This window comes from Macrobrachium nipponense, chromosome 45 (assembly GCF_015104395.2).
Source record: "Macrobrachium nipponense isolate FS-2020 chromosome 45, ASM1510439v2, whole genome shotgun sequence".
Taxonomy (NCBI): domain Eukaryota; kingdom Metazoa; phylum Arthropoda; class Malacostraca; order Decapoda; family Palaemonidae; genus Macrobrachium; species Macrobrachium nipponense.
In genome coordinates, this window is record NC_061105.1 from 38,086,559 (window position 1) to 38,106,558 (window position 20,000).

The 20,000-nt window shown below is 39.1% G+C and overlaps 1 pseudogene; it reads right to left on the reverse strand.

Moving 5' to 3' along the window:
- Positions 1-20,000, reverse strand: part of LOC135214211 (uncharacterized) — a 34,782-nt pseudogene that overhangs the window by 9,943 nt on the left and 4,839 nt on the right.

Consider the following 20,000-nt stretch of genomic DNA (forward strand, 5'->3'; position numbering starts at 1 on the left):
AAACGTCTTGCTCTGCAGTTTAGCAGAAAACATGAACGGGCGAGACGAAGAATAGTATAGAGCAGAAGGAGAAAGTGAGAAAATATAGATAAAGGACGAACAGAGAAATGAGATAATAGAGCCAGAGCGTCGAGTTCTGCTCCATTATCCCGTTTCTGGCCCGAGTGAAATCGGGCGGACGGTTACCGTAGAGTTGAGGGAACTTTGAGAGCAAAATCCAGTTAGTACTTTCTGGAGCCGTATCTCGCAAATGGCGTTAATATCCTGGGATTTTCACATATCAAGTTTTACAGTTTCTAACGCGATTATGCTTTGCTCGCGCGCATGCGTGGCGTGGCAGTGCTGCAAAATAGAATATCTACGAATAAATCTAAAAGAAGTTTAAAAATCTGAAGATGAACCCCATTCGTAATAAACAAGTTCACCATAGGGGCCATTGGCTCGAAATTCAAACTTCCAAAGAATATGGGGTTGATTAGAAAGAATACTGCTTCTTCTAATTATTATTATTATCATTTATGGAGGGGGGGAGGGGCGGCGGAGGGTGGTCTATTACAATCATCCTTTTCAACTGGGTGGTTTTTATAAGTCTGGTTCCGGGTTGCATTCTGCCTCCTTAGGATTCCATCACTTTTCTCATTATGTGAGCTGTTTCTAGGAGCACACTCTTCTGCATGAGTCCTGGAGCTACTTCAGCCTCTAGTTTTTCCAGATTCCTTTTCAGGGATCTTGGGATAGTGCCTAGTGTTCCTATGATTATGGATACAATTTCCACTGGCATATGCTATATCCTTCTTATTTATAGTTTTAGGTTTTGATACTTATAAATTTTTTCTCTTTCTTTCTCATCTACTCCGGTGTCCAATGGTATTGCGACATCAGTGAATGATACTTTCTTCTTGATTTTGTCAATCAACGTCACGTCTGGTCTATTGGCACTTATCACCCTACTGGAGCTTTGCCTGATCGTTTTCTATCACTCCCTCAGGTTGGTGCTCGTACCACTTATTTCTTGCACAGGCTCCAGTGGAGGGCTTTTGCCACTGAATCATGCCTCTTTTTGTACTGGTTCTGTGCAAGTGCCGGACATTCGCTTGCTATGTGGTTTATGGTTTCATTATTATTATTATTATTATTATTCCATTATTATTATTATTATTTTTTTTTTGCTCTATCACAGTCCTCCAATTCGACTGGGTGGTATTTATAGTGTGGGGTTCCGGGTTGCAATCCTGCCTTCCTTAGGAGTCCATCACTTTTCTTACTATGTGTGCCGTTTCTAGGATCACACTCTTCTGCATGAGTCCTGGAGCTACTTCAGCCTCTAGTTTTTCTAGATTCCTTTTCAGGGATCTTGGGATCGTGTCTAGTGCTCCTATGATTATGGGTACGATTTCCACTGGCATATCCCATATCCTTCTTATTTCTATTTTCAGATCTTGATACTTATCCATTTTTTCCCTCTCTTTCTCTTCAACTCTGGTGTCCCATGGTATTGCGACATCAATGAGTGATACTTTCTTCTTGACTTTGTCAATCAACGTCACGTCTGGTCTGTTTGCACGTATCACCCTATCCGTCCTGATACCATAGTCCCAGAGGATCTTTGCCTGATCGTTTTCTATCACTCCCTCAGGTTGGTGCTCGTACCACTTATTACTGCAAGGTAGCTGATGTTTCTTGCACAGGCTCCAGTGGAGGGCTTTTGCCACTGAATCATGCCTCTTTTTGTACTGGTTCTGTGCAAGTGCCGGGCATTCGCTTGCTATGTGGTTTATGGTTTCATTTTTCGTATTGCACTTCCTACATATGGGAGAGATGTTATTTCTATCAATCGTTCTTTGAACATATCTGGTTCTTAGGGCCTGATCTTGTGCCGCTGTTATCATTCCTTCAGTTTCCTTCTTTAGCTCTCCCCTCAGTAGCCATTGCCATGTGTCATCGCTGGCTAGTTCTTTAGTCTGTCTCATGTATTGTCCGTGCATTGGTTTGTTGTGCCAGTCCTTCTGTTTCTGTCTGTCATTCTCCTGTCTCTGTATATGTCTGGGTCTTCGTCTACTTTTATTAGTCCTTCTTCCCATGCACTCTTTAGCCACTCGTCTTCACTGGTTTTCAGATATTGCCCAGTGCTCTGTTCTCGGTGTTGACGCAGTCCCTCTATACTTAGTAGTCCTCTCCCTCCTTCCTTTCGTGTTATGTATAGTCTGTCCGTATTTGCTCTTGGGTGTAGTGCTTTGTGTATTGTCATATGTTTCTTGTTTTCTGATCTATGCTGCGAAGTTCTGCCTTCGTCCATTCGACTATTCCTGCGCTGTATCTGATTACTGGCACTGCCCATGTGTTTATGGCTTTTATCATATTTCCGGCATTGAGTTTTGACTTGAGTATCGCCTTGAGTCTCTGCATATATTCTTTCCTGATCGTGTCCTTCATCTCTTGGTGTTTTATATCCCCTCCTTCCATTATTCCCAGGTATTTGTATCCTGTCTCATCTATGTGTTTGATGTTGCTCCCATCTGGTAGCTTTATCCCTTCAGTTCTCGTTACTTTGCCTTTTGTATGTTGACTAAGGCGCATTTTTCTATTCCAAACTCCATCCTGATGTCCCCAGATACAATCCTTACAGTCTGGATTAGGGTATCTATTTCCTTGATGCTCTTACCATACAGCTTGATGTCGTCCATGAATATCAGATGGTTGATTCTGTTGCCTCTTTTCTTGAGTTGGTACCCGGCATCCATCTTCTGTAGTACTTTTGTCATGGGAATCATGGCTACTACGAAGAGTAGTGGGGACAGTGAGTCGCCCTGGAAGATCCCTCTCCTGATATTAACCTCTGCTAGTCTTATTCCAGAGCTTGTAAGTATTGTATTCCAGTTGCGCATTGTATTTTTGAGGAAGCTGATGGTGTTTTCGTCTGCCCCATATATTTTCAGGCATTCTATTAGCCATGTGTGTGGTATCATGTCGAAGGCTTTCTTATAGTCTATCCATGCCATGCTTAGGTTGGTTTCCTTCTCCTACTGTTCTTCATTACCATTTTGTCTATCAGGAGCTTGTCTTTTGTGCCCCTACACTTCCTTCTGCAGCCTTTCTGTTGGTGGGGGATGGTGTTTGTCTCCTCTAGGTAATTGTATAGCCTTTCACTGATGATACCTGTTAGTAACTTCCACATTATTGGTAGGCAGGTGATAGGCCTGTAGTTACTGGCTATATTTCCCTTACTCTTGTCTTTTTGTACTAAGGATGTTCTTCCTGTGGTCATCCATTTGGGTGCATGGTGATTTGAGATACAATGCTGGAGTTGTTCTGCTATTCGTGGGTGTAGGGCCTTGAAGTTTTTGAGCCAGTATCCATGGACTTCATCGGGACCTGGGGCTTTCCAGTTTGGTATTTTCTTTAGTGGTTCTGACTGTGTCTGTCGTGATCTCTGTGAATCTTTGTTTTATTTCTCCCTGTTTCTTCTTCCTTGACTTCCTGGAGCCATGTTGCATGTTTGTTGTGTGATACCGGATTACTCCATATGTTTTCCCAGAGTCTCTTACTTGGTTCGGCATCAGGAATTTCTGGGTGGTTGTCTTCCCCTCTTAGTTGGCTGTATAGTCTTTTCTGGTTGGTTCCGAATAGTTTGTTCTGTTGGTATCCTTTATTCCTGTTCATGTACCGTTGGATCTTATGTGCTTTGGCCTTAAGCCTCTGTTTTACATCTTCTATTGTGTTGTTTAGTCCCCTCTCTTGTACTTTGTATTTCTCGTTGAGTTCCTCCCTTATTTTCTTGCTTCTTAGCCTTTTTTCCGCCATCTCTTTCAGTTTACTCAAGTCAGATCTCATTATTATTATTATTATTATTATTATTATTATTATTATTATTATTATTATTATTATTATTATTATTATTATTATTATTATTATTATTCTGAAAATGAACCGTATTCATATGGAACAAACCCGCCATAGGGGCTACTGACCTGAAATTCAAGAACCCAAAGAATATTAAGGCAAAAGGAAATACAGAAAGAAGAGGATGTAATCAATAAAAAAAATCTAAATCAATGAACAGATAAAAATGCAAATAACTATCTATGGTGCATCACTATGCCGTGACCGGAAATAATGAGTTAAAAGCCACAATAATGTAGGTGACACTGTATTTTTTCCAAAATATGAAAAGGTTGAAAAAAGGGAACTTTCGACCATTTGCCCAACGGTCCTGTTTCTAACCTTTTTGTATTTTGGAACAATACACTACCACATACTACATTATTGTGGCTTTGAACTCATGTACGTAAATCATTTGAATGCAGTTACAAGAGTCATATTTACATTAGTTACAATAGTAAGCAGGAAAAAACGAAGATAAAAGTGAAAAGAAAATGGTATTCTCGCACGCAAATGATTAAGTTGCCCCGTCAAGCAATCTCACGCTCTGCTCTATCACTTGAAACCAAACCTAAATTTAGACGACGCAAGTGGAATTCTCTCTCTCTCTCTCTCTCTCTCTCTCTCTCTCTCTCTCTGTGTCGAAGATAATCCCCCCTTTGTTAAGGCATGACAGAAAGGCCCTTCCGAGGAATTCACGCAACCGACCGTGATAATTGGTCGACGCTTGTTAAGGAGTGATTTGCACCAAGTTATCTTACCTGCGAGGTTAGGCATAATTGGGAGATCGCTGATGATGATGATGATGGTGATGATAGTGGATGAGACTGGCTCAAGTCATCATTATTATTGTTCGACTCTTGTCAGGAATTCTGCCTCTTCGATGGTAGTTTCGAGAGAGGATTTTGTTTCTTATCTCTAATGATGTGCTTGCTTCCAGGAAAGTACTGTAAGCGTGAATATAAGATATAGATATAATTTATGTTTTCGTTAGCTTACATAGGTAATAATATCAATCATGATTTTATGTGGTCGTTTTAGATTTTAAAACAAAAACAATTATTATTGTTTGACTTTTGCCAGGAATTCTGAATCTTATCTCAAAGGGTGTATTTATTTTCAGGAAAGGACTGAAAATATAAATATGAGATATGAATATAAGTAATAATATCACTCATGATTTTATGCGGTCATTTTAGATTTGAAAATAGATGTAATTATTATTTTCGTTCGCCTCTTATCTCAAATCACATATGTGCTTTCAGGTAAGGAACTGAAAACATAGATATAAATTATCATTTTATGTAGTAATTTTAGATTTCAAAACAGAAGTAATGATGATTTCTGTTCGACTCTGCCAGAATATCTGCTTTTTGAATTACGTATTTTCAGGGAAGGAGAGCAAATATAAATATAAATTATCGTTAATTTTAGCATAATTTTGGTTATAGTTTTAACATTAAATATTACTCATAATTTTATGCGGTCATTTTAGATTTGAAAAATAAAATCCTTGCTCATTAGACAGTACCTAATGACTGAATTAAAACAAAAAGATAATTGTATTAGGGTAGTGAGCTACGCATCTTTATGAAGTCAGCCAAATCGTTTGCGAAATATTGGAACGCTCTAATCCAGTGGTTGTCAATATTGGGAGTGGGTCGGGGTGGTGGGGGGGGCGGGTTTGTGGTGGGGTGGAATGGATTTAGCAATTTCCATGAAAAAAATGAAAAAAATTCTTCTAATTATATTTCGTCATTCTCTTCACAAGATCGAGGAACTCATATTCAGAAGTTTATAAAATAATGCAAAAGTATCGTACTATAACGTTAGTTCCCTATAGTCTACTACAGTACTCTGGTTAGACTCGTTGGGCATACCATGTTTTGTAATTAATTACTTCTCTCTCCCTCTCCCTCCAAACACCTTCTCTCTCACTCTCTCTCTCTCTCTTTTTATTTCCCTCTAAATCTAGGATGGAATTTTACTCAAAGATACATGGGGGGCGTGGAGGGAAGGGCCAACTCTTGCAGGTGGGGGAGGGGGGCGTGGTAATAAAAAGGTTGAGAAAAACTGCTCTAATCACCCTCTGTCGAAGATAATCCGCTCGTTAGGGAACTGACGAGGTATCAGGCGAACTTGAGCAACCAGCCATGTCAATTAGCTGCTGTCGGCTATGGACGTAGTTTCCACAACTTAGTCGGGCATAGAAATACCGATTTCCCAACTCACGTTACACTCTGATAATTCTTCCTGATGATCAATGGTCCCTGTGGTTGGATTGCTCCATATGAATTTTCCGAATAATAATAATAATAATAATAATAATAATAATAATAATAATAATAATAATAATAATTCTGCTTTGCTTTCATATATGGTTTTGGTGGACACGTCCAAAAATAGTTCGATACAGTAAGAATGGAACTGAATACATAATTTAGGCCAAAGCTTTGGAAGCTTCTTGAATAGAATAGAATAGAATAGAATAAATAGAATAGAATATAGAATTCTGTCCAAGGCCAAGCACTGGGACCTATGAGGTCATTCAGCGCTGAAAGGGAAACCGAGAGTAAAAAGGCTTGAAAGGGGTAACTGGAGGAAAACGTCAAAGCAGTTGCACTATGAACCAACCGTTAGGAGAGGGTGGATAGCAAGATGGAGGAGAGAGAGAGAATATGAACAGAGGCACAGTCAAAGGAATGAAAGGGGTTTGCAGCTTGGGGCCGAGGGACGCTGCGAAGAATCTTAAGTAATGTCTACAGTGCACAGCGGGAGGTGCACCGAGGTATCATTTCATCAAATGACCTTATTAGTCGGCAACTGACCTTGGCTTTAAATGTGCCTGATGTAGCCACTTATAAATTTGCAGTCTTGCAAGTGTCAGTGACTGTAAGTCTGGAACCATAATCTAGAATTTTTCAAATGTTCCCTTGATTTTTTTTACAAGATACAGATTATTTTCACCAATTTGACTTTTAAGTACTATCTAGAGTCCAGGGATGGCCAACCTTTTGTTTTCCTTGCACCAATTTTCTTCACATCTAATTCAGATGCGCCACACAAACTTTAACTCCCTTTCAATTCTTCAATTATGGTAATTTGGACATATTTGGCAATTATACATACAATCATTAGGTATATATATATATATTATATATATATATATATATATATATAGAATTTCAAGTAACTTATAGCTAGAAGTGAGTTTTTACTGAGATTTGTTCTAATCTGAAACATAGAAATGATTTTTATTTGATTTTATTGTTCCGTGTGCATCTATTATATACCTGTATATATATATATATATATCTATATATATAATATATATATATATATCTATATATATATTATAATATATATATATAATATATACAGGTATATAATGCCGACGCATTATTGTTTAAAGAAGATGACTAATAGATGCACACGGAACAATAAAATCAAATAAAAATTATTTCTATGTTTCAGATTAGAACAAATCTCAGTAAAACTCACTTCTAGCTATAAGTTACTTGAATTCTATTTTGTATTTTGTTTTCTAGAAATCAGTATTATTATTAGTATTATTATTTTGTCTTTTTTATGAGCAGGCATGTTTTTTATTTTATTATCTCTGGGGTATAGTGTGCCACTTGTAATCGTGCAATGCGCCACTGTTGGCGCATGCGCCATAGGTTGGCCTCCCCTGATCTAGACCAAGAGTTGACACGACTATTCTCACTGATATTCACTATCAGGATTTATTCATTTGTACTCACAGTCATTCTTAGGGCACCTCAACTTGGTAAGTTTCTGTGGTTTAGAATTATCTAAAATATATATGAGACAACTATAAAATAACACTGATGAAAAATAAAGGTAGGATCCCATTAGTTAGAAAAAGGTCTACGATATGTTAGAAATGATAAAACAATGAAAAACTAGTCTTTGTTACTTAACAAAGAAACGAACATTGACGTACAAAATCAGCCATTGATATGTAATAAAAAAACCCTTTGACTAAACGCAGAACAAATGACAGGAAAAGTAACTGTACCTTTCTCCGTCTCTCATCTACTCATCTACCATTCTACCATTCTCTACGAGAGTTGCTCTCCCTCCAATAACTACCTCATTAAGGGTAATTGTCCAGACGAAAATCACTTATAATGAGGCTGAATTATTCATGGTCACATCTCCTCAGACATGTGATTATCAGTACGAACTGAATCTCCGAAGCTGAATCGCTCTCATAATTCATTTCGTCTTCGTTTGGAAGATCGAAAGTTGATCTGCAACGAAAGGCAAAACATTTAAGTCTGGGCTTAGCGAGTTCGAGTGAAGGAACACCCGTCGGCATTACTTGAAGATCCTTTGCAGAGTCCTTTCCTTGTTGGGGGCCCCTAGCTGCTGCTGCTGCAACTGCTGCTACTGCTGCTGCTGCAACTGCTACTGCTGCTGCTGCAACTGCTGCTGCTGCTGCAACTGCTGCTACTGCTGCAACTGCTGCTGCTGCTGCAACTGCTGCTGCTGCTGCTGCTGCAACTGCTGCTGCTGCTGCAACTGCTGCTGCTGCTGCTGCTGCAACTGCTGCTGCTACTGTAACTGCTGCTGCTGCTGCAACTGCAGCTGCAACTGCTGCTGCAACTGCTGCTGCTGCTGCTCAACTGCTGCTGCTGATGCTGCTGCTGCTGCTGATGCTACTGCTGCAACTGCTGCTGCTGCTGCTGCAACTGCTGCTGCAGCTGCTGCTGCTGCAACTGCTGCTGCTGCTGCAACTGCTGCTGCAGCTGCTGCTGCAGCTGCTGCTGCTGTAACTGCTGCTGCAAACTGCTGCTACTGCTGCAACTGCTGCTGCTGTTGCACTGCTACACTGCTGCTGCAACTGCTGCTGCTGCTGCAACTGCTGCTGCAACTGCTGCTGCTGCTACTGCTACAACTGCTGCTGCTGCAACTGCTGCTGCTGCTCGCTGCTGCAACTGCTACTGCAACTGCTTTGCTGCAAATGCTGCTGCAACTGCTGCTGCTGCTGCAACTGCTGCTGCTACAACTGCTGATGCTGCAACTGCTGCTGCAACTGCTGCTGCAACTGCTGCTGCAGCTGCTGCAAAAACTGCTGCTGCAGCTGCTGCAACTGCTGCTGCAGCTGCTGCAGCTTGCTGCAAACTGCTGCTGCAAAACTGCTGCTGCAGCTGCTGCAACTGCTGCTGACACTGCTGCTTACTGCTGCAACTGCTGCTGCTGCTGCAACTGCTGCTGCTGCAACTGCTGCTGCTGCTGCAACTGCTGCTGCAGCTGCTGCTGCTGCTGCAACTGCTGCTGCTGCTGCAACTGCTGCTGCAACTGCTGCTGCTGCAACTGCTGCTGCAACTGCTGCTGCTGCTGCAAAACTGCTGCTGCAACTAATGCTGCTGCTGCAACCTCTTCCGTTCCTTTGACTGTTTCTCCGCCATTCATATTTCTCTCTCTTCTTCCATCTCACTTTCCTGAACCCTCATCTGGCGATTGTTTTGCAGTGTTTCAACTGCAAAGGCTCTCTTTTACTGTTACGCTTTCATGCCTTTCAATTTCCGTTTCAGCGCTGAATGGTTTCATATATACATATACATATATACATATACATACATATACATGCATGTATAAATATATATATATATATATATATATATATATATATATATAAATATTTATATATATATGTATATATATATATATATATCTATATATATATATGTTATATAGTATATATACATATATATATCTCTATGCCATATATAATATGTATATATATATAATTATAATATATATAATGTATATTCTATAAATCTTATATATATCTATAGATTATTATATCTATATATAATATATAAATATATATAATATATAATATATATATTAGTATATAAATATACTATATATATATCTATATATAATATAATATATATAATATATATATATATATATTAAAAAAAATATATATATATATACATAGTTACCTATAACCCTTAATTTGTAAAGCCATATAAATTGAAAACGATATAAATATTCCAGCAAGTCGGGAAAGTAAACCGTAAATATCTTAAAACAAAATATGAAGCAGCCACTCAATATTCAGGAATTTATTAAAAAAAAAAATGTACATTCTGCCGTCAGTAACCCGGCAATAAGGTCATAGTCAAATTTTGCATAATTTGTGGCGGGAAATAAAGATTTTGTGCTGTTTTAGTGGAAGCTGCTACGGTCCTAAGTCGACATTTCTGTGTGAAACAGAATCCTTCAGTTTTTTTTCGCTAAAGTTCGTAAATAGAAATCTGGAAGTGATATCAGATGGGAGAGTTTTTATTTCATCCATATTTATTGGGTTTTTATGCACGTTTCTGCGTATGGTCTTATGTTAACATTAAATGAATATATAAATATATATATCATATCATATATATATATATATATATATATATATATATATATATATATATATACATATACATATAGCACATACATACATATATAATATGTATATATATATATATATAATATTATCTATATATATATATATATATATATATATATATATATATATGTACATTTAACAAAACACTATAGTGAAATTGTCTATTTAATCCGCAGTGTCAAGCATACACGCCTGATATCATTGTCAGAGGCAGATATCGAATAATAATAATATAATAATAATAATAATAATGAATAATAATAATAATAATAATAATAATAATAATAATAATAATAATAATAATAATAATAATAATAATAATACCTTTCGTATATATTTTTAAATATATTTTTCCACTTAAATCAGTGTGAGATTTTTAACCAGTAATAATAATAATAATAATAATAATAATAATAATAATAATAATAATAATAATAATAACAGAAACCAAAACAGCAACCTCCTTGGAAAAGGCGCCTGGAAAAGCAAATCATGGTGATGAGATCTGACTTGAGTAAACTGAAAGAGATGGCAGCAAAAAAAGGCTAAGAAGCAAGAAAACCAGGGAGGAACTCAATGAGAAATACAAAGTACAAGAGAGGGGACTAAACAACACAATAGAAGATGTAAAACAGAGGCTTAAGGCCAAAGCACATAAGATCCAACGGTACATGAACAGGAATAAGGGATACCAACAGAACAAACTATTCGGAACCAACCAGAAAAGACTATACAGCCAACTAAGAGGGGAAGGCAACCACCCAGAAATTCTTGAAGCCGAACCAAGTAAGAGACTCTGGGAAAACATATGGAGCAATCCGGTATCACACAACAAACATGCAACATGGCTCCAGGAAGTCAAGGAAGAAGAACCAGGGAGAATAAAACAAGATTCACAGAGATCACGACAGACACAGTCAGACACCAACTAAAGAAAATGCCAACTGGAAAGCCCAGGTCCCACGATGAAGTCCACGGATACTGGCTCAAAAACTTCAAGGCCCTACACCCACGAATAGCAGAACAACTCCAGCATTATATCTCAAATCACCATGCACCCAAATGGATGACCACAGGAAGAACATCCTTAGTACAAAAAGACAAGAGTAAGGGAAATATAACCAGTAACTACAGGCCTATCACCTGCCTACCAAATAATGGTGGAAGTTACTAACAGGTATCATCAGTGAAAGGCTATACAACTACCTATAGAGAGACACCATCCATCCCCCACCAACAGAAAGGCTGCAGAAGGAAGTGTAGGGGCACAAAAGACCAGCTCCTGATAGACAAAATGGTAATGAAGAACAGTAGGAGAAGGAAAACCAACCTAAGCATGGCATGGATAGACTATAAAAAAGCCTACGACATGATACCACACACATGGCTAATAGAATGCCTGAAAATATATGGGGCAGAGGAAAACACCATCAGCTTCCTCAAAAATACAATGCGCAACTGGAATACAATACTTACAAGCTCTGGAATAAGACTAGCAGAGGTTAATATCAGGAGAGAGGGATCTCCAGGGCGACTCACTGTCCCCACTACTCTTCGTAGTAGCCATGATTCCCATGACAAAAGTACTACAGAAGATGGATGCCGGGTACCAACTCAAGAAAAGAGGCAACAGAATCAACCATCTGATATTCATGGACGGCATCAAGCTGTATGGTAAGAGCATCAAGGAAATAGATACCCTAATCCAGACTGTAAGGATTGTATCTGGGGACATCAGGATGGAGTTTGGAATAGAAAAATGTGCCTTAGTCAACATACAAAAAGGCAAAGTAACGAGAACTGAAGGGATAAAGCTACCAGATGGGAGCAACATCAAACACATAGATGAGACAGGATACAAATACCTGGGAATAATGGAAGGAGGGGATATAAAACACCAAGAGATGAAGGACACCATCAGGAAAGAATATATGCAGAGACTCAAGGCGATACTCAAGTCAAAACTCAACGCCGGAAATATGATAAAAGCCATAAACACATGGGCAGTGCCAGTAATCAGATACAGCGCAGGAATGGACGAAGGCAGAACTTCGCAGCATAGACCAGAAAACCAGGAAACATATGACAATACACAAAGCACTACACCCAAGAGCAAATACGGACAGACTATACATAACACGAAAGGAAGGAGGGAGATGACTACTAAGTATAGAGGACTGCGTCAACATCGAGAACAGAGCACTGGGGCAATATCTGAAAACCAGTGAAGACGAGTGGCTCAAGAGTGCATGGGAAGAAGGACTAATAAAAGTAGACGAAGGCCCAGAAATATACAGAGACAGGAGAATGACAGACAGAACAGAGGACTGGCACAACAAACCAATGCACGGACAATACATGAGACAGACTAAAGAACTAGCCAGCGATGACACATGGCAATGGCTACAGAGGGGAGAGCTAAAGAAGGAAACTGAAGGAATGATAACAGCGGCACAAGATCAGGCCCTAAGAACCAGATATGTTCAAAGAACGATAGACGGAAATAACATCTCTCCCATATGTAGAAAGTGCAATACAAAAAATGAAACCATAAACCACATAGCAAGCGAATGCCCGGCACTTGCACAGAACCAGTGCAAAAAGAGGCATGATTCAGCTGCAAAAGCCCTCCACTGGAGCCTGTGCAAGAAACATCAGCTACCTTGCAGTAATAAGTGGTACGAGCACCAACCTGAGGGAGTGACAGAAAACGATCAGGCAAAGATCCTCTGGGACTATGGTATCAGGACGGATAGGGTGAATACGTGCAAACAGACCAGACGTGACGTTGATTGACAAAGTCAAGAAGAAAGTATCACTCATTGATGTCGCAATACCATGGGACACCAGAGTTGAAGAGAAAGAGAGGGAAAAAATGGATAAGTATCAAGATCTGAAAATAGAAATAAGAAGGATATGGGATATGCCAGTGGAAATCGTACCCATAATCATAGGAGCACTAGGCACGATCCCAAGATCCCTGAAAAGGAATCTAGAAAAACTAGAGGCTGAAGTAGCTCCAGGACATATGCAGAAGAGTGTGATCCTAGAAACGGCACACATAGTAAGAAAAGTGATGGACTCCTAAGGAGGTAGGATGCAACCCGGAACCCCACACTATAAATACCACCCAGTCGAATTGGAGGACTGTGATAGAGCAAAAAAAAAAAAAAAAATAATAATAATACAGGTTTTATTGAAAACCTCGTTTTTGACATGAATTCACCATTTGGCGTTTTAATAGTCAACTTGAGTACAGAAGAAAAGTCAGTAATAAGAAGAGAGAAAAGTCTAAACAGAATAAACGCGGCTGAAATAGCCATTATTTAAAAAAAAAACTTCTATCAGTGAAGGTCATCTTCCACCATATAATAATTATAATGATAATAATGCATTCGAGTCCGTTGTCATCGACAAGTCTGCAACTAATTAGGAACACTCAAATGGACACAGTCGTCGTTTTTGGAAATACGTTCCAACATTTCTACCACCACAATCATTATTATTATCATCTCCGCGGATGAAAATACACTCCAGCAGTTATTGGTCCAGTTATTGGTTTGAAATTATGTTATAGCTAAAGAGTGATCCAATTATTCGCGGTGGAAGGCTGGGATAATGCGACAACAATGATTACGCCATTCGGAAATACAGTAGATGAAAGTCACCTGGTCTAAAAGCCTGGACTGGTTCCACGTGTGGCTTTTGTTTCGTCGTCTGTCAGTTAGTGGTGGGCGTTGTGTGTGTGTGTGTTTGTATATATATATATATATATATATATATATATATATATATATATATATATATATATATAATAATATAACAACATTCGCAAACTTAATAAAATGGAAAAACATATCCAGACTATTCTTAATACATCCTTAATGAGAACCTCAGTCACACAGTAGTACGAACTACCTAAAACATCTAAAAATACTGCGCGTCTCTCTCTCTCTCTCTCTCTCTCTACCGTGGACAGCCGAAACCCCCACCCCCTCTCTCCCACCCCCGCCCTCCAACCCCTGCCCCCTCTTCTAGATACCAACCATACCCCGCAAATTGAAATCAAGTCTCCCCCACCTTCCCCATCTTTCCCATCAAGAACCTTGGACGTTCCTCCTCCTCCTCTCCCCCCAACCCCCCAACCCCCCTACCCCACCCCCCCTACCCCACCCACCCAGGGGGCGTCCCATCGGAGCCGAATCTTTACAACTCGGTATTCAAATCGTTTCCGGAGACCCTGGTAAGTCGCTGAGGAAATGACTTGACGGCTAATGCATATTAATAACTGCAAGTTTGAGCGGCTGCGGATGTGTGAATAATTCATGCGAATTACCGGCGATTTTCAGGGGAATAGATCTCTTTAAGGAGAGAGAGAGAGAGAGAGAGAGAGAGAGAGAGAGAGAGAGATTTAGGCTTTTTGGGTAGGTAATGGACTTGAAGGCCAGAAACTCACCATTGAAATGACTAATTCATTCGCGTTCGCCCACTCGCTAACTTTGTAGCTTTGCTTATGGGCGTGTGGGGTTTCTCTCTCTCTCTCTCTCTCTCTCTCTCTCGTCTGTCTCTCTCTCTCTCTCTCTGTGTGTCTCTGTCTCTTTGTAGCTTTACTTATTTGGCGTGGAGTTACTCTCTCTCTCCGTCTCTCTTTTTGCAGCTTTACTTATGGGCATAGGACTCTCTCTCTCTCTCTCTCTCTCTCTCTCTCTCTCTCGTCTCTCAGATTAGTTATTATTATTATTATTATTATTATTATTTAGAAGATGATCTCTATTCATGTGGAACAGACTCACCACAGGGGCCACTGACTTAAAATTAAAGCCTCCAGAGGATATTATGGTATTCATTAGAAAGAAGTAACAGGAGGTAATGTGATATAAAGAAAGAAAACACCACTAATTAAAAAGAGGAACATAAATAAAGTTGATTCAAAATAAATCCAGTTCCTCATAAAAGGGAAACGGAATATTAGCAGTCACTGAATTAAAGTTGTACTCATTTGCAAATTAGGTCTTATCTGCCTGAATCGTAGTTAGTATTCGTATTACTGGCTCCAATTTACAAGTATTTCTCTTAGAAGAAAGAGATCAGTTTTATCCCTAAACTTAAAGTTAATGCTAAATTCTTTTAACGCATCAGTTACTTCCATCAATAAAACCATAAATATTTATAAACGTGAAATCTTAGGGAAATTCCCATCCTATTAAAGAGATAAATACCTTTCCTCTAAACCAAGACAGTAGATTCACCACAAAAAACAGACAAACAGTCTAAACCAAGATAGATACAACATAAACAACACACAATCTAAACCAAGATAGATCCAACACAAACACACAATCTAAACCAAGACAGACAGAGTATAAACAAGCAATCTAAACCAAGATAGAAACAGCACAAACAAACAATCTAAAATAAGGTAGATACAGCACAAACAAACAATCTAAAACAAAATTGATGCAGCTTAAACATAAAGACAGATACAGCACAATCAAACGATCTAAACCAAGATAGATACAGCACAAACAATCTAAACCAAGATAGATATAGCATAAACAGACGATCTCAAACAAGACAGATATAGCACAAACAGTCTAAACCAAGGTGGACGCGGCACAAACAAACAGACTGCATAGAGTGGTCACAACAAACATCCCCGGAAAAGCAACGTCGATCTAAATTTCATAAGAGAGAAGTGAACGATAATTGAGGCATTAGGCAACCCCTCTGTTTTTACGCCTCCGTAAACGTTCTCTCAGAGAATACGCGTTAAAACGTTTCCGCTGCAGTATTCAGAAGACACACAGAGAGAGAGAAGAGAGAGAGAGAATAGTAATAGGAAGAGAGAGTGATAGAGAGGAGAGAGAGTAGAGAGAGGAGTAGAGAGAGGAGAGAGGAAGATAGAGAGAGAGAGAGAGAGAGAGAGCGATTTTTCTGTCAGGTTTTCGTTTTGGAACGTTTCCGAGTTGGCGCATGCGTGGTTTCGTTTATCTATTTTTCAGTGGGTGAGGTTACAGTCGAACATATATATATATATATATATATATATATATATATATATATATATATATATATATATACTATATATATATATATATATATAATTACACAAACACACACATATATATGTCTGTGTATATATATATATATTATATATATATTATATATATATATATATATATATATATATAATATAATACACAAAGATCTTGAAAAGGTCAGAGAGCAGTACCGTCTCAAAAGATCTCTTTTTTTTTTTTTTAGCCTTCCAGCTGAGCGATTCCTGTCTACCAAAACTCCGATGTTATAGAATATTTTCCCTTTTTTCAAAATGATATTTTTCTCCGAAGTTTTTATTTTTACAGTTTAAAGTTCAATATATTATTTTTGTTTTGTGATAATAATGATAATAATAATAATGTGAATTTAAAATATGCAAAGAATGAAGGGGACAAAAAAGGATAATGATAATAATAATGATAATAATAATAATAATATAATAATAATAATAATAATAATAATAATAATAATAAGAAGATTATTGTAGTATGAAGTATAAATTATGCATGTAATATAATAATAATAATAATAATAATAATAATAATAATAATAATAATAATGATAATAATGATAATAATAATAATAATAATAATATTGCAGTATAAAATACACAAATAGGTTAGGGTTAGGTCGTCAATAGACTTAAGTGAAGTTAAGCAACATTGGGGCTGGTCAGTCGTTGGATGGGTGACCGCTCTCCTCGGCGTTGATTCCTTGGGAAAGGATCTTTACCATAATTTCCTCAGTCTACTCAGCTGTAAATGAGTACCTATCCCTGATGGGGGTAGGGTCCAGCTATGGGTTAAATAGCAAAACTCAGCAATGATGGAAAGAAATGAAGGAATAAACGACAACGACGTAAATGGAACCTCTGGCAACAGAGGAGCTTCGTCCGGCAACCAGGTATTCAACCCAATTGAAGGGGAAGACGGTCAGGTACTTGGAGGTCGTCATCCAGCAACTGATCACCACATCGAGAGTAATCAACAGCCTGAGATTGGAGCTACAGAGGCAAAAAGGAAGAAATGGACAAAAGAAGAAAATAAGGAAATATGGAGATGCTACATCAGAAGCAACCCGACGGTGAGAGGATATAGAAGAAGATTGGTCAACATCTGGAATGAGAGGAATAACACCCCCCAAACAGAGCAGAGGCTGGCAGACCAAGTAATGAACATAAAGAAAAAGAACTGGCTCTCCCCAACAGAAAGAGATGAACTGGAAAGGGAAATGTCACACGACAACGAATTACACGAAGACGAACTGAGAGACGATTGCCAACCAGAAGACGACAGGGATGATGAGGTATCAAACAACGACACACGAAGAAACACCGACGAAGTAACAGAGAGGACGGAATGGGTAGAAAAGATTAGACAATGGATGGAGCCAGATACAAAGAGAACAAAGATCCCCTCCATGAAAGCTACAACACCAAGAAATTAAGGGAGAAAACAAGTGAGGTCAATGAAATAATGGGCATAATACACACCACCAGTATCACAGAAACAAATAACTTGACATATGCAGGAGCAAGATTAGTAGCAGAACTGATGGGGATTCGAACACCAAACACCACCAGCACAAACCAACCCCCCAACAGAAACCTCCAAAACAGCAACCTCCTTGGAAAAAGGCGCCTGGAAAAGCAAATCATGGTGATGAGATCTGACTTGAGTAAACTGAAAGAGATGGCAGAAAAAAAGGCTAAGAAGCAAGAAAACAAGGGAGGAACTCAACGAGAAATACAAAGTACAAGAGAGGGGACTAAACAACACAATAGAAGACGTAAAACAGAGGCTTAAGGCCAAAGCACATAAGATCCAACGGTACACGAACAGGAATAAGGGATACCAACAGAACAAACTATTCGGAACCAACCAGAAAAGACTGTACAGCCAACTAAGAGGGGAAGACAACCACCCAGAAATTCCTGAAGCCGAACCAAGTAAGAGACTCTGGGAAAACATATGGAGCAATCCGGTATCACACAACAAACATGCAACATGGCTCCAGGAAGTCAAGGAAGAAGAAACAGGGAGAATAAAACAAAGATTCACAGAGATCACGACAGCACAGTCAGACACCAAACTAAAGAAAATGCCAAACTGGAAAGCCCCAGGTCCCGATGAAGTCCATGGATACTGGCTCAAAAACTCAAGGCCCTACACCCACGAATAGCAGAACAACTCCAGCATTGTATCTCAAATCATCAAGCACCCAAATGGATGACCACAGGAAGAACATCCTTAGTACAAAAAAGACAAGAGTAAGGGAAATATAACCAGTAACTACAGGCCTATCACCTGCTACCAATAATGTGGAAGTTACTAACAGGTATCATCAGTGAAAGGCTATATAACTACCTAGAGGAGACAAACACCATCCCCCACCAACAGAAAGGCTGCAGAAGGAAGTGTAGGGGCACAAAAGACCAGCTCCTGATAGACAAAATGGTAATGAAGAACAGTAAGAGAAGGGAAAACCAACCTAAGCATGGCATGGATAGACTATAAGAAAGCCTTCGACATGATACCACACACATGGCTAATAGAATGCCTGAAAATATATGGGGCAGACGAAAACACCATCAGCTTCCTCAAAAATACAATGCGCAACTGGAATACAATACTTACAAGCTCTGGAATAAGACTAGCAGAGGTTAATATCAGGAGAGGGATCTTCCAGGGCGACTCACTGTCCCCACTACTCTTCGTATAGCCATGATTCCCATGACAAAAGTACGTACAGAAGATGGATGCCGGGTACCAACTCAAGAAAAGAGGCAACAGAATCAACCATCTGATGTTCATGGACGACATCAAGCTGTATGGTAAGAGCAATCAAGGAAATAGATACCCTAATCCAGACTGTAAGGATTGTATCTGGGGACATCAGGATGGAGTTTGGAATAGAAAAATGTGCCTTAGTCAACATACAAAAAGGCAAAGTAACGAGAACTGAAGGGATAAAGCTACCAGATGGGAGCAACATCAAACACATAGATGAGACAGGATTACCAAATACCTGGGAATAATGGAAGGAGGGGATATAAAACCCGCCAAGAGATGAAGGACAACCTATTCAGGAAAGAATATATGCAGAGACTCAAGGCGATACTCAAGTCAAAACTCAATGGAGGAAATATGATAAAAGCCATAAACACATGGGCCGTGCCAGTAATCAGATACAGCGCAGGAATAGTGGAATGGACGAAGGCAGAACTCCGCAGCATAGATCAGAAAACCAGGAAACATATGACAATACACAAAGCACTAAACCCAATAAGCAGCAAATACGGACAGGGACTATACATAACACGAAAGGAAGGAGGGAGAAGGACTAACTAAGTATAGAGGACTGCGTCAACATTGAGAACAGAGCACTGGGGCAATATCTGAAAACCAGTGAAGACGAGTGGCTCAAGAGTGCATGGGAAGAAGGACTAATAAAAGTAGACGAAGACCCAGAAATATACAGAGACAGGAGAAAGACAGACAGAACAGAGGACTGGCACAACAAACCAATGCACGGACAATACATGAGACAGACTAAAGAACTAGCCAGCGATGACAATTGGCAATGGCTACAGAGGGGAGAGCTAAAGAAGGAAACTGAAGGAATG